The sequence below is a fragment of the Mchenga conophoros genome, linkage group LG19 (genome assembly GCF_057382185.1).
Source record: "Mchenga conophoros isolate Kocher_MC1m ecotype Shallow Benthic linkage group LG19, M_conophoros_male_GT1.1, whole genome shotgun sequence".
Taxonomy (NCBI): Eukaryota; Metazoa; Chordata; class Actinopteri; order Cichliformes; family Cichlidae; genus Mchenga; species Mchenga conophoros.
Window position 1 is genome coordinate 16,386,677 of NC_140544.1, and position 16,605 is coordinate 16,403,281.

A 16,605-nucleotide genomic window follows, 5' to 3' on the forward strand; every position below is an offset into this window, starting at 1 on the left:
TATGCATGCTTTCAATTAAAATGTGATATCTCTAAGACAGCACTGATGCCGCTTAATTATTTATCCAAATTTCACAAAGATCCTCGAGCCTAAACATTGAACTGACTTGTAAAAAACGAAACATTTAAGGGTGACAAATGAGATCTGTGCCTGTAGTCTGATCTCACACTTCTTTTTTAATTACCAAAGGTGAAATACCAAAACAGTCATCAGTAATCTGAATCTGAATATAAAGATGATATTTTGAAATCAACAGATCTTAAAGGAGACAAGTTCACATTTTATTTTTGGACTTTACAAAAGTTACTTTGCATGATACACAAATGTAGTTTCTGTGCTCAAATCGCCACATTAGGGATACTCCCTCTGACAACATCAAACAGATTCAAGGAGGGAAAAAACATGTATGAAATCAAGCATTTAAAACAGTCTGAAGCCTGACATTTTCCCCTATAATGGCATACATTGATGTCAATATTTGGATAAAGTCTTTCCATGCTTAATAGGAGCAGCAACCATTGTGAGAGGATATACTGTATTTTGCAGAAAATATGTAAAAGCTTATTAGGTCCACTTTAAAGAAAAAACCCCATCAGTAATGCAAACCTTTGAGCTCATTAAATTCATGTTGCTCTGACACAGACTCAAAGACTTTTATTTTGTTGCACCAGACGTGGGCAATGTCGAAGGCGACAGAATGTAGTAATGAAAAGAATGAATAGGGATAAAACAAGTGTTACACCCACCCACAGTCCTCACTAATTTAGTTTCTATTCATCTTCATAAAGCAAAAGACAAGAGCTGTGTGGGTTTGCTGAGTGTTGTTCCTTGATAATTAGATCTGCAATAATGTTGTGTTGGGGAAAAAAAAAAAAGCATCAGTCAATCAATTAATCTAGTACTATTGAAAACTAGACTGATGTACCGTATCTGGCAGTGGGGTAACATTACACTTGTTCAAAATGCATATCAGTTGTTCGTTTGAAGATAATAACACACCCACTAGCAAACTACATCAGCGGGGGGAAGAAAAGAACTAGGCATGAGAGAACAAATGGCCTGCTAAAAGGACATTTCTTGCAGTGAAGATGCTGTATGCTCTATACTCTACATGTATCTTGATATCTCCTTTGGAAATCATAACGTGGGACATGGGGCAGATCAGAACATTTTCCATGGCGCCAGTGAAGTAGAAAGAGCTTCTAAGCCTGATATAGATACTGTAATTGGTTGATCTCTGGAGTGTAGTAAGGCGGAGAAAATTCTCAAAGCAGAAAAAAAAGGAAAAGGTTAGAAAGAGGAATGCTGCAGCCAATCAATAAGGAGCTGCAAGTAGAAATAAACCAAAGTAATTGAAAAGGAGTGGCATGGGTGGTTGTATTGTTTTTTTTACTATGTTAATATCGATGATGGGTCATTCAACTTCATAAAGAGTGGTCAGTATCGCATTTGAGCCACAATTGTGGTCTCCTGGAAGTTGGGAGAAAATAGGGTTAGATCTGTATAGAAAATTATTATTTTGCAGAATGGTTTTATAGCAGAACAAACTGGCAAAAAAACCCAACAAAAAACCCCAAGGCCAACAACAATGACGACAACAAAAAAAAGCACATAAAGGATACACAGTAAAGGAGCCATAGAAGCCAACATTCACAGCCAATTCCTTGGTATGTTTGGAGATTTGAAAGCTCTCAGAAGCATCAATGGTTTAATAATTAAACTAAAAAATGCAGCAGCTTTGCAGAATAATTGAAAGTGGTTTGTGATAGAAACAATGTGTGTGGCTGAAATTTATTTTTATCAGCGAGGTGTTATTACGAAATTGTGTTCTATTGTATTTTTATCTGTATTTACTGTACAGCACTTTGGTCAGCCTTGGTTGTTTTTAAATGTGCTCTATAAATAAACTTGACTTGACTTGACTTGACTGAAACGAGGAAAAGGTTTTTCCTTGTCCATTTTAATCACTTACTGCCATTACATTTTCTCAGTTTATGGGAAAGGGTTTCATTTGGTTTGTTTTAAACTCACTCACTCCATGTCTTAGCCTTAAAATCAAGTGATCTTCACACATAAAGAAGAGTCTGTATCTAAACCACAGAATAAAGATGCACCACATGGTTAGTGAAATTTCACCTGATAGCTTTGAGCTGAATGTTTTGGTTATCATCACCTGGGTATTTTGAAATCAGACATGATGTGGGAACCCAAGGGACTTTCAAATGGTGAACTTATTTTTTTTTCCAGTGGGGTTTATTACTTACAAAACTGAACGTGTGAAACAGACTGTCACCTCATAAGGAAAGTATTTACTTAGGATCAAACAAGGAGAAGACCAGATTTGCCATAAACTTATCCACACTCACTTTCCACTTCATTAGGTACACTTGTTACTGTTACTGTCAGCTGCTTGTTAACATAAATATTTAATTAGGCAATCTTATGGAAGCAACTCAGTGCATTTAGTTATGTAGACATGGTCAAGACGACCTGCTGAAGTTCAAACTGAGCAGAATCAGAATGGGAAAGAAAGGTGATTTGAGCGACTTTGAACATGGCATGGTTGTTACTGCCAGACAAGCTGGTCTAAGCAACTCAGAAAGTGCTGATCTACAATCTACTTTCCCACAGAACCATCTCTGGGGTTTACAGAGAATTGGCTGTAATAGCAAAAATATCCAGTGAGAAGCAGTTCTCTGGAAATAAAATGCCTTGTTGATCCCAGAGGTCAGAGGTGAATGGTCAGACTCTTTCAAGTTGATGGGAAAGCAACAGAGACTCAGATATACTTATTACTACCAGGGTATGCAGATGAGCATCTTTAACCTCACAGCATATAAAACCCTCTTTCTTATATCTGGACACTCTTGTCAGTTATAAGAAACGCAGGCTACAAGTTACTCAGGCTCAACAAAATTGGACAACAGACGACTGGAAACATTGCCTAGTCTGTTGAGTCTTGATTTTTGCAACAAAATTCAAACCCGTAGTTTGACATAACGAACATGGATCAGTCCTGTCTTGTCTCAAAGGCTGCTGGTGGTGGTGTAATGGTGTGGGAATATTTTCTTGACATGTGGCGAAGCTCAAAGCTCAAATCATTTCAAATGAGCTTGTTGAGAAAGACCATGAGTTGACTTTACTCAAATGCACTCCACAGTCTTCAGATTTCAATACAATAGAAGTTGCCAGCAAGTGTATATTCAGGCTGTGTTTGCAATGCAAATCTGATGACCATTAAACATGGGCTTATTTATACACAGTCTGTGGTCTAAATAAAACCTAGCAAGCTATTCTTTTTCTTTTTTCTTTTTTTTAAGTTTCAATCAAAAGGCAGTGCAGATGTTTCTTTAACACATCTAGTTCATTCTGTCTGTAGATTAGTCCAATTTTCATTCAATCTTTTTATCTCTGATTATGCAATAAAAATGTAAAAGCATTGCGTATCTAAGAAAATGTGTATACTTCACCCAAAGGATGTTAGATTGTTGAAGTTTCTAACATTGATGTTTGAAGTGAATTGTGCCACACTAAAAACCAATAGCGACTGGATGAGTAATTCAACACAGTTTATGTTGTTCTCACTGGAAGTGGATCCCATAGCAACTCCAGCAGCTGACTTCTCCCTCGGTATCTTTGATCACTTTTCTTTCATCTTTTGTGAGCCTGGGACGGGCACAAAATTGCTGCATAGCATGATATATGACATTCCATCTCAGCAGCGTATGAAAAATAAATTAGATTTCCCTACACCATTTCCTGATCACCCCAACCCCCCTCTACCACCAGCCCTCCCTCCTGTCATCACACCTGCCTCTTTCTTCCTGCCGATGCATGTGGCCGCTCAGCTGCAAGACACAAACACTCAGAGTGTGTTCACACCAAGTATGTGTGAGGAGGTTTTTTGTTTCAAGCTAGAAGCCTTGATTTGTACTTTGAATGGTAGTAGAAAGAGCCAAACATGGACAATTTCCAAGACCTGTAAAATAGGTGTACTGCTATGGCACTTAGTAGATAGAGTGCATTATTTTACAAGATCAAATTGATTTTAATTTTACACACTGATGATGATGACCACCTGTTTTCATCCATTCAGTACTTCTGTGTAACATCTGTGACTGTAGCAGCAGACGACATTGTATCAGACATGTTTTGAATTTTAGGCTGTGAACAGATTCAATCCTGACAACCTAACTGTGACAAAATCTACTCTGTCATGGCATATCATATTTTCAGGCAGAAATAATAAGTGGTTAGGTTTTCCTAGGGAGCCATGGGAAGAAACAGAGGCCTCTTTCTCAAATTTTCAAGAGGATTCACCAAATCAAAGCTCCTTTGATAGGTTGTTTTCCAAACATATTTGCATTTCTTAAAATTGTCATTCACAATAGAAAACAGAGGTTGTTTAAGTCAGCTTAGCTAACTTACATTATAAGACCATGCCAATCTTAACATGTTAGAGAATAGCAAATACATTTGACAGATTTTTCTTTTTGTGTGTTTTTTGTGTTTCAGCGGGCTGTTTTTCTGTTTTAGTGAGCATTAGATTGTTGACAAACCCAGGTTAACCACATTTCCCTATGCCTCTTGTATGCTAAGCGAGCAACAAAGAACATGGAAAACATCTACCATTTTAGATGCTACAATTTCTGCTCGTCACTGTTGTGAGTTATTCAAAACGTTAAACTTGCAAAGCAAAGACTCCTACAAAAAGATAGGAGATATACTCTTAGAGAGCTAAGAAGTGCTGCACAGGGATTAGTAGATGTGGATTTGGGTGATGGCTGCTTTCCTTCACAATGCACATGTCCACTGGGCTTAAAGTTTATATAGAATATTCATTATAAATTACAGCTTGGAGGTTGTGATACTTATTGTACATTTGTTCATCTTACTTAGTTATCAGATGATTAATTTGAAGCAGATTGCAATTAAGTACAAGAGAAAATGTAGATGTTATCTGACTATAGCAAGGCTCCTGTAATTTGAAAGTTAACATCTGTAGCATGTGTGCCAACAGTTTCCATTAACATTTCAGTGTTCTTGGAATCCTGGGATGAAAAGGGGGAACTAACAGAAACAATGCATGATGGATTTCCAGAGACATTCCAAAGAGGAATGCAATTACTGAGTCAGAGCTTGTCGGCTCCCCTTACTGTTGGTCAAAAATGATTTAGCAAGCTTTCACTCAGTGAGGTCTAAAAATATGTCCTCATCTATCTGTGTTTTATCTTCTCAGCCTCAGGAGTTTCCTTTTCACCAAAAAAAGATATTAATGAAAATATGTGACGCACCATCTTCCACGTCACAAAAGACACCTATGAATCATCTTGTACAACTGCACTTTACTTTATATTATGGGCATTAATATAATCACATTACACTGTATTAAATCCATCCAATCCAAACCTGTGTTAGATGTATAAAAAAGGTATGTCAGAGCCAAAGTACCAGCTTCAAATGATTTGTAACAGTTTGATTCTCTCAGTGCCAACAAAAACCAGACACAAATCCATTCTCTTTAAGTACTGTATGCTCTAAGCTGGACGTACTTTGGATGAAAACAAATCCCCCGCAGCTCTGAATGTAAGCATTGCTTTGTTTCATTGCAGGGCTTACTAAGACTGAGGCCAAATGGAGAAAGTAATGATATAAAAATAGAAAAAGTGGAAATAATTCTGCATGTCTTCAAATATCTCTATTTTTTTCACGAGCTTCATTTCCTTCTGAGTGAACCAGAATAAAGTGTCAAAAGCCTAAGAGCATCGCATTGAATCTCCTGCATATCATGATGGATTTAAAGTGTGCATCAAGAAAGTAGGACAGCTTTCACAGAGGCTCCAGACTGATGCTCAGTGACATCACTTTCACAGCAGAAGCCTCATTTTGAAGCATTTATAATCATAGAATCGCACCCATAATCATCATCACACTCTGCTGCACCTGCAACCTCTTCATACGTTTAATGTTATATTCAGATGTATAGGTGGAATAATGGGTGTCTGCATTTAACAACTTATCAGACAGCTACAAATGGTTCATAGTATGCACACTGTCAGTTTTTTCAGCACATTTATAGCCATCAGAATCCCATTGTGCAAGTAATTAAAAAAAATAAAAAAAAGCTCTGTGAGTAAGTATAAGAGAGGGCAAATATGTCCTAAACTGAGAAATAATTTGAGTTGTCAAATATACAAATACAAACTAAAATGCTATATTAAAAGTATTTAGTCAGTGTATCACTAAAGTGACTAAATGCACTAATTTTCAGTTACGTCCCTGTTCCAACTCCTTCTAAGTAATCCTTCTCAGTCAGTTGTGTAACTCTTTAGGTTGGTCAGGAATTTAACCTTTAAAGGAATTTAACATTTGGAGAACATTCTTGTGTGATTTTTGAGTAGACTGATACCTACTTAGGCAATAAAAAGCAACCTGGAACACTAACTTTAGCATATATACAAGAAATAAGGCAAATAAGTTAGTCAGCTAACTGCTGACCCCTGACCCAGGAAAACTTTGCATAGTTCCCTTAAGAATTTATTTGCAAAATCAGCATTTTTATTTGATTGTGTTTCAGACTGAACAGCTACTAAATATTGACACCAAAAAAATCCTTCACACCAAATGAACTCCATTCAGAATAATCACAGCTAGTCACCCTCTTTTTCAACAAGTCATTACCATCTTGATTGGCTAATTTTAGCATCTCCCTGTTTGATGGCGGAGGTCATTTTGAATATTGTTGTACTATTACTGGGAAGTTAAGGCTTTGACGCTTGGTATGTGGTGATTGATTGACACTTGCTATCCCTCCTGCATTCCTTGTAGCTTAATCATCTAACATTTGCTCACGTGTGAATTCATCTTTGTTTGCATTACTGTAAGTTTTTACATTTTTTTTTTTACTTTAGTCTCGCTGCTTCCAATTTGGGACCTTAGCTGGAAAAGTTAAAGTTGGTACAGTCTAAAAACTGCAAATCAGTGTAATTAATTGGTGGGACATGAATACATGAACCTATATAGAGAGTCTGTGGTGGAAACAGCAAGTGGTGTTTATTTTTTCCTATACTAATTGTATAGGCATGATATTGGCATCCTTAACATTGGCTTTCTTAATGCTTGTTTCTATAATTCCAAGTCTGTCAATCCAAAAATCACTCCAGATAACTCTTTGAGTGCTTTGTGCATCACCCTGTAACTCAAATATAAATTTGAACAAGTGGGCACTTCCATCTGCTGATCAAGATTATGTGATAACGCTTAAAGCCCCCGAATAGCTATCGTGTCAACATTGTTCTGTCAGGAGCGGGACTGTCGTAGTTTCACTGGAAACAGACAGTTACTGCCCATTTTTGTATTCATATTTCACAGGGACTTCAGACAAGAAAATCAAGATGAATAGGTAGGTGTGTGACAAAAATGTAACACAGGCAACCTTGAGACTGATTTGGAGCAAAGCTGAATGGTTTCTCCTTTGCTATTGTGAATGTTTCGGTTTAACACTTTATTGAACACTCAGCCAATAGGATTGTTTATCTATCGAGTAATTTTGTCAAAGTTCTGCAGGGTCTCAGAAGATATTCAATTGTTTTCAAATGCAGGGTAATAATTTCCTGAGTAGATGTACTCTGACATGCAAAATTGGTGGAATATTTCCCACAGTGCATCCAAATAATATCATCTCACTGCTTATGTATTTACCCACCTTACATTTACTTTGTAGGCATTTGTCTCTGAATTTAGAAATCATCAGGGTTTTCTCTTTCAAACTTTGAAAGGCTCCCTGCTGAGTCACTGAAGATATTATGCAACTATTTTCACAAAGTGAGCAGCAGTAATATTACGAGCAATGACCCGTGTGTGTGTGTGTGTGTGTGTGTGTAAAATTGGTGGTGCGTCACTTTAGATCATCAATATGATGTTAATGTAGTTATTAAACCTTTTCACCGACAGACCATACTAAAAATTACTCTGTAAAAACAGAAATATAGCACACACGTTTTGGTAGGTGGTTAATTGTGCAAGAACGCAACACTTTTAAGTCCATTTAATTCACCTTTTTGGCAGCTAAGACAGGCTATGTACATGACAGGTGAAAACTAGAATACTTTGTGCCTGCAATGACTAAATAATATGCAAGGCCTAATATGTGGAGGGCAGTGTTATTAGACTGTTTGACTTGTTTATGTTCTCCACATCTGTTATGGAAATTTTTAGGATATATTTTGACAGTTTCACTTTATTTCAAGACTTTGAAGAAAAGAAATGCTCACTAATGGCTGTAAGAGTCTGGTAGGAGTCAAATTGGGATTTCCTACTCAGGGCATTTAGGTATGGGGTAACAGCTGTATGTGGGAATGAATTTAATGGAAATGAGAGAAAAGAGGTTTCACTTGATGACAGTGAGCTATACACTTAATGAGACAGTCGAATATGTTGACATAGCTGCTAATTCACTGAAAGAAACTACAGGGTATTAAACACTGTAGTTTCTTTTTTAGCCATTGAGAGAAAGGTTACATACACTATAAAAAGAAACACTGTGCACTATCATGTCTTTCTTACATTTCCATAATATTTATTGGATTAAATATCTTTTGAATAGTGGATATCCTGCCAAGCCCTCATTTTGTATGTGTGCTGGGAAAAGAAAGGTCAAGGACAAACTATTCCTGTCTCCGACACAAAAATTGACAAAACGAGATCAAATCTTACCTATATTGTGCGGTATTTTGCCATATGGTCCCTTGGAAATATCTCAAGGCCACACATTCACACTCAAAGTGCAAGGTGAAGAATTAGCCTGGACAAAATAAAAGAGAAGTATATAAGAAGCCAAAAATGAAAAGGTCACCAAAGTTCAATTGCAATATACTTCTGCTAAGGACTATTTTAATTAGGAAGAACACATGCGGTGACAAATCACACTTCATATCGTACATGTCAGATATATGTCTGTGCGAAAATAACTTTGTATTGTGTGGTCTGAAATAAGGCCATCTGAAGTCCATCGCAAACAATACAGGTGTTATCATGCATACTTGCTGTGAACCAATCATGCCACTAAGCTGAGAAACCTTTTACAATTCAGGGAGCGCTATTATGATTTATAAGGAATTATCTGCTTCTCAAACAAAAGCCTATAAAATCTTCTTAAAGCACAGTGTAGGAGGGAGGGAGATTAGATTGGTTTATGGAAAATTATTGAAATAGAGCACAGCAGGGTGTTTGTGCAGGGCTGCAGCTCCCGAGTGACATTATAATCTCTGCAATGACTTAATGCACATTATTTGTCTCTTTTCTTTCATTTTTTGCGACCAGTTGTCCCTACAAGCTGTTTGCCTTTCTAAACACACAGTCTGGAAGCTGTGCTATGTCTTTGCCGTCTGTGGGAGTAAGAGTGTGGGTGTGTTTGAATGCGTGTCTATGAATCTGTTTGGGCACAGATTCATGTATGTGCTGCATTACAGACTTAATGCAGGATATCATGCATAACCATTTTTTTGTTCTTACATGCATTATATGCCATCTACAGTGAACAATATAATCTCTAAGAGTGTGCTTTGAAAACATGGTCTTGCTGTAAGTGATGTTCAGAAAATTAATGACTCTTTCTTTTCTACATTGATAACAAACATATTGGTATTCCACTTATCCTTTAGGGAGTATCACTTCTCTCTTGCTTTTTAATAAGTAAGTCAAATCAGTCAATTGAAGTCCAGAGGCAGGAGAATCCCCACAGTCCTCAGGGCATCAGCACCCAATTCGAAGTTCATTGTTGTACAGACTCCCCCATAGTCTCCAGATCGGAACTCAGTCAAATCCAACCAGTAGCAGTTCCCAGTCTAGAGCTTAGCCAGCCACACCCAATATTAGATTCTAGCTCAGGGCACACAATGATGCGTGCTGCGACAAAGTTTCTGGGCTGCCTTTCCTCAAGAGTCTCTCCATCTAAAGTAATGCATTATCAGGGACTGTAACATCTAGTCCTTCTTACTGAATCAGAACTCTGGAGTGATCCAGTGACCGCTGCAAAAGGGCAGCTGACAATCAGGGAAAGACCAGATGACAGCCTGGAAAGACTGCTGACAGGAGGGAATAGACCCTAATGGGGCTGGTGTGGGTTAGCGCCTCATACCAGATTCTTACTGAATCTTGCCTAACTACACAAAAGCCAAACGATCCAAATTCTCTAGTTTCAATTTTGTATTTTTCTGGAACCGAATCACGGGAACAATCACCTCAAGGTTCTTTATATTGTAAGGTAAAGACTATACAATAATACAGAGAAAACCCAGACAATCACATGACCAAGCACATGAGCGAGCACTTGGAGACCGTGAGAAAGAAAAATCCCTGTTTAACAGGAACAAACCTCCGGTAGAACCAGGGTCAGGGACGGGTAGCCATCTTTTCATAGCTAGTCAATGCTCCCTTTCACTGAAACCCCTTTTTATCTACTGTTCTCTTCTTGCCTGTCTTCAATGTCTCATAACACACCTTGTTTCATTCAGGTTCATTTTTCTCCTGCATCCCCTTTCCTCATCATCTCACAATGACAGGCTGGTGAATTGAAGGTGTCCAAGAGCACTACTAGCTGTATTTTCCATCCAGGCTAGATTTTGCTCATCAACAGTTGTCACAAGACCAAGGAATCCTACAAAAAGAACAACCTCAGCTTTTAGCTGGTCCCCAGTTGGACTTGACCTGTCAGTCTCAGTGTTACCAAACACAGCATGCACCACATACTTACCTAAGAGAATTGATCTGACTTCCTGGAATATTTAAGGTGAAATGATCTGAGAAGGTGTGTGGTGGGTTGATGCTGATCATTTGAGATTTCCCCGGTTATAATGTCATTATTAGCCTTTAAGGCACAGCAGCCAGGGAATGCAAATAACACATTATTGACCTGCTGTCATTAACTGTCTGCATTTAAAGACACTGCTTAGAGCAAATAACCTGCTGTGATGCCCATTCAGGCTTGGAAAATGACTGAGGGAATTGAGACTTTCAAAGATGCCAGGAGAGCAGAGTTTCATTATAACAACACAACAAGCCTATTAATAAAATGTATAATGCATTTGAAATCTGTTTGCTCCTCTTTCCGTGTTTCAGTCACCATCAAATTGATCTTTAAATAGTTCATTTACAAATATGAACTTAATATGAATGTAAAATCAGCAGCTTAATGAAGTGGTAGTGAGGGGACATTCTGTTTCAGCAGCTGAAATCAAATCTAGTGAACCAGCAGGCAATGAAGAAAACAGCTTGATGTCATAGGTGCTCAGAGAAACCATTTCACTGCTATTTGAATAATCTTCAGGCATTGTGGACATAATATGTAGTGATATTATTATGTGACTGTGCAATGGGAAAAGTTTAATTAGGTTTTGGCACAAGAACAAAACAATCCTGACCAACAGGTGTATCATCATCAGGGCAAATCCACCTTGACCTACAGTCTAGACTTTGTAGTTTCTATAAAACCAGCTTGTTCTTAGTCCCAGGACTATGTCGTAGTTTCTAAGCCACTGCCATGTCACAGATATATGCAGGATGTTCTCACACTCTATGCAATTTGGCATGATTTCAGTGACGTATGTAGCTTATAGCAACATTAGGGGCATATTTTAGTAAAAGATCCTTATTTGGACTAAACCCAACTGAGATTTTTGTGACTAAACTTCACCAGCAAATAAAAATGAAATGAATGAATCTAAGTGGAAAAAAGTGCAAAACATGAAGGTCCAAACAGGAAATAAACTGTGATCTTGAGAAGATATGACTTTTCACCATCACCTCTCGAACCTGAAAATACAGACTGAGGAGGAAGGCTGTGATCTAGACAATCAGCAATGCTGAAGCTGGTTAGAAATTGTTACTAAAAATATCACTCCGCTTCCTCCTTTATCCCTGTCATAATTGCAACACCCACTAGAGACCAATGTCTTCTGAAGACAAATGTGTTATCGTGTAAAGTTTTTCACTGGTTCTTTGTTTGAATTTTATGGATCGGATTTTGCTATGAAGCATTATTTCCTGTTTAATAGTTGGTAATAAGAAAAAGGGATCACAAGTCTTTAATGAAAATATCTGGATATTGTGGATATTATAGCAAAACTCTGCTCACTGAAAAAACGAATTGTCAGTAATATAATGCATTTTCAAGTTCCTAGCAAAGATAACTAGTTCTAAAAAAAGAAAGAAGGTCAATCTTGGAATCCATATATTCAATTAAATAGGGCTGTTGATTTTTGTAGCATTATTTGAAAGACAAACTATTGAATCTGGGTGCTTAATCTCAGTATGGCATCAAGTAAAATGAATAAATTCCATTTCATTTGCCTTCTTTGAAATTTCACTTTGAGGAGTTGAGGTCTGGCAGAACAGATTGCCGTCTGGAAGAAAATAACATGAGAACAAAACAGAGACTGATGAAGATTTTAATGAAATGTTCTGTTCGCTTCAAACTCCAGACGTGGCTCACTGATTGGCATTCATGCTTGAAACCTGGAAACACACGGTGTCCCAAACCAGTGCCTGACAAAAATGACAGAATGTACAGTGGAAAGTTTTACCAAGTATATCCAAATTAAGATGTTTTATGATTCATTTGAAGGGTTTATTCATGTTATTATCAAGGCCAGTGGCTAAGAAATATATTATTCAAAATAGGGACGGAGAAACATACTTTTAGACTTACTGTAATTCCAGATTTATCAGCTGTATCTCTTACCTGTTACCTCCTACAATTACTCTATCATTTTACTATTAGAGCAACCAAGTACATATTAAGAAATAAGACAAAATGAAATAGTACTACAAGACTACAAGTAAAACGGACAAAGTTTGCTTGTTTATTCCCTTGTGAAATGTATGTTACCTATAAGCCAAAAGACCTTGAGAGAGTCCACACAGGCACATGTAGAACATGCAAACTCTACAGAGAAAGGCCTGACCCAGCCAACAAGTCAAACTAGAAGCGCTTTTGCTGTGAGACAACAGGAGTGAAAACTGCACCACTCTTCCACCCTCCCCCAAATATTATTTATATTAAAAAGCATTATGAAAACAAGATTTCAGCTCACAACATCATCACCTTGGGGACATGACCAAAATACTTGCAAGTAGGTTTCAGTTTTATTCCTCTAGCAGGCATTGGTTAGCTCTGGATTTGTTTTTAACGTTCAGCTTCTCACTGGGGTTCTTTCCAAGTAATTGCAATGGCAGTTAAATGGATATTCTTACATTCCCACCCCATTTTTTCAGTATGTGCTTCAAGCTAAGACTTCCACTTATTTTAATTGCAGAACAGTGTCTTGTGCTCTGTACTTGACCATTTCACATGAGGAAACTGTATATTTGTCGTTCATTTTGAAAGATATGTTTTTCAGTAGGAACTAAAAGCCACTGGTAAAATATCAAGAGAGGAACTAAGGCATTATTGATCTTTTCATAACATTCGTTGACAAGAGAAACACCAGCATTATCCCTAAACATCAAAGGCAAAGCTATGGGCTTTCAGATGTTGGGCTTGCTAAAAGGATATCTTCAACCATTAATGTAAAGCATTAAAAAAAAGAAAAGAAAAGAAAGACTTTAAATATCAGCTATCATACATCTACTATGTCTACTCTGGCACACTGTAAGTGAGTTATTCATTTTCTCTTTTTCAGGAAAGTGTGTTTCAGTCACGAGAGCTGTTGGGAGCTGGCAGGCTTTTACCATTCTGGCTCAAACTAAAAACCCACTTTGTGACCACAGCATGTTGGTTTCTTCATTCACTCATATTTCAGTTCACTTTAACTTAATAGTCAGTTTACACCAGTGAGGCTACAACACATGCTGTCATCCTGTCATCCACATTACGCATCATTCAGTCATTATTAACTGACTCACGTTCAACTTAAAAAAAAGAAAAAACAACAGAGGAAAAAAAAATCACACATAAATTCTTCCTCCGCAATCTGCCTCGGACTTACACGCGTCACAAAGATGTTAGTGGGTTGAGGTAAGAGACAAACATGGGTCTCAATGACAAGCCAGGTAAACCCCCCGCAACAACATGCTACACTGCACCTCCCGCTGAGAAGTGTAATCACATTTTCTGCCAGGGTGGTTCTAGTGCCCGTGAGAAAAGGGTTTATCGAAACACACACACTGTCATTATGCAGTCCGTGTGGTTTCCCCTCCATATCTGTGACCACTCATCCAGCCAGTGCAGTTTAAAGAGCTTCAAAGCTTCAGAACACACACACTCGTCATTACACTGAAAGCACTGGAGATAACAGACAGAAGAAAATTGCAAGGCAGGTGAGGGATGTGTACTGAGTGGTATTTGTCTGCTTTTGAGCACACATACAAGGATCTTGTGTTGAATCCTTCAAGCAAGACCTTGAAATGTGTATACCTACACAATAGCAGCAGCCATGACCTAAATAATTATGTTTTCGGATTGCCCGACAGTATCATATTCATAAAAATAAATACACTGCAAAAAATATTTTAAATTATTTACAATTTGGCCTCCGTAATTCACTTAAGAGTGGGAAGGTCAAAGGTCACCGGCATCTCAAAAAATACATTTTGGTCATAACTCATACACCAGTTCTAACAAATTTCCATACAAATTCCAAATACTATGAACTGATGATTTGATCATTTCTTGGGTGCCTACCTATTGATTTCATTCAAAGACTTTACTTCATTCTGTATATGATACGAATGCAGACAGAACAAAACCAGAAGGGAGTAATTTTTGTTCCACTGTCATGAATTGATCATAATGGTGACTTAATCTATTCCACTGCAATCTTAAAGCCTCTCGTTGATTTAACTTGTCATAGAGCTGACAATTTTTCTGTAATCGGTTATTTTTAGGGCCTTTCTGTCCAAGCACGACTGCAAAATCTACAGTGAAGTGATTTCCAAATGGCATCCATACATACACTGGTGCGTCATTAGGTGAATAAAGTGTGTCTTATGATTTTGTGTCAACCCTATATTATTATTATCACGATTACTATTATTATTACAACATACAATTGTCTATAAAGCAACAGATACGTACTGGAGTTTACTATATTGGCACTTTGTGGGTGATAGGTGTGTATGTTTCCATACCCCACTTCATAAATTGAGAACAGTTTGTAACTTGGCCCTGGCCTTCAGAGTCACCACATTTCAACCAACTCAACAAATGAATAAAAGTATTACACTTTTTTAAAAGTCTACTCCTTCTGGGGGCCTCTGGATGTCTGGAGTTTTGATCTCCTCCATACCCGCTTCACACCCTGGAGGACGGGGCTGTGGCCCCCCCACACTCCCTAGCAGATCATTACATGGAGAAACCTTTGGAATGCAAGCATGCTGATCCACACAGGTATGCACACATGGGTATTCACAGACGCGGACTAAAGCTTTCTTGGCTGCTGCCTCAAAGCACACTGTGCGCTGTCTATCTTGCGTGCTGCACAATATCGTTTATTACTTAGTAAATACTGATATCTATGACTAGCTAGTTTATTGTGATGGTGCTTTGTTTTCTCTATTATTATGTTGCTCTTTGTTGTTTGCTGTCTCCTCTGTTTGTTTTTGTTTGTTTGTTTGTTTGTTTTTTTCCTCCATACAGGTGACCCAGGAGTTTTTTTTTTTTTTTCTCTCTCTTCCCCCCCCTTCTCACTGTCTCTTCTCCCCTTTGGTTTTCTTTCTTTCTCTCCCCCTCTCTCTCTCATTCATTCCCCCTGTCCTATTTATTAAAAAAAAAAAAAAAAAAAAAAAAAAAAAAAAAAAGACAAAGGATGAACTGAAGCTCTGCCATCACGTAATGTCGCATACTGCTGTTTCTGATGTCATTTAAAAAAAAAAAAAAAAAAAAAAAAAAGTCTACTCCATCCATTATAGTTATATTTTTATTTCTTTTACTTTTTGCCAGGGACGGTTGGTTGATAAAGCCATGGTTGGTTGGGTATCAACATGTATTTAACCCATAATGTGAGCTTATTATTTAAATGTTTCTTCTGCAACTTTCATTATTTTACTGTAATAACTCTAAAAGTGGGCTAAGAAGTTCTTTGGCCTGCTTATAACTTCAAACTATGTTATATATCCCTGACGTCTAGGCATGGAGAAGTATGAGCATGTTTACTCCAGTTTGGATGACACAGTCAGATTGGCCATCTGGAGTTTTTTTTTTTTTTTTTCCTTGGAGGTTGGTGGATGTGTTGTCCAGCAGCGAGCCAGGTTAAGTTTAAAATGCATCCCTCTGTGATATTGGCTGGTGGCTGTCATGAGTATAGTGCATCTTTCTACCCCCAGGTAATGTTACTTTGGTGCCATTCAGACACTGAGCAGACAGTAATATCTAATGTTTAATGTAAAAATGAAATGAAGTGTAAAATTGAAAAAAAAGGAAAAAAAGAAACATCCCTGGGGCAAAAGTGGCCTTATGCCACAAATTGATTCAGTCATTTTGGCATGACAACAACTACTGTCAGGACAACAGTGCTCCCAAAAACATCCTCAATTCAGCTAAATACTTTGTTCTTTTGCCTATAATGGCTCACAGGATTTATTCCCTCCTGAAAGGTATCTCAATACAGA

General features: G+C 37.7%; 1 protein-coding gene across 4 annotated transcripts in view; it reads right to left on the reverse strand.

Annotated features, from left to right (window-relative positions):
• The window catches only part of LOC146551962 (leucine-rich repeat and fibronectin type-III domain-containing protein 2), a 140,100-nt gene that overhangs the window by 30,905 nt on the left and 92,590 nt on the right, over positions 1–16,605 (reverse strand). For all 4 annotated transcript variants that reach the window (XM_085258185.1, XM_085258183.1, XM_085258184.1 and 1 more), the window contains one exon: positions 8,716–8,803. The gene's annotated coding sequence lies outside the window, so the exon portion shown is untranslated. The remainder of the gene's footprint in view (positions 1–8,715; positions 8,804–16,605) is intronic.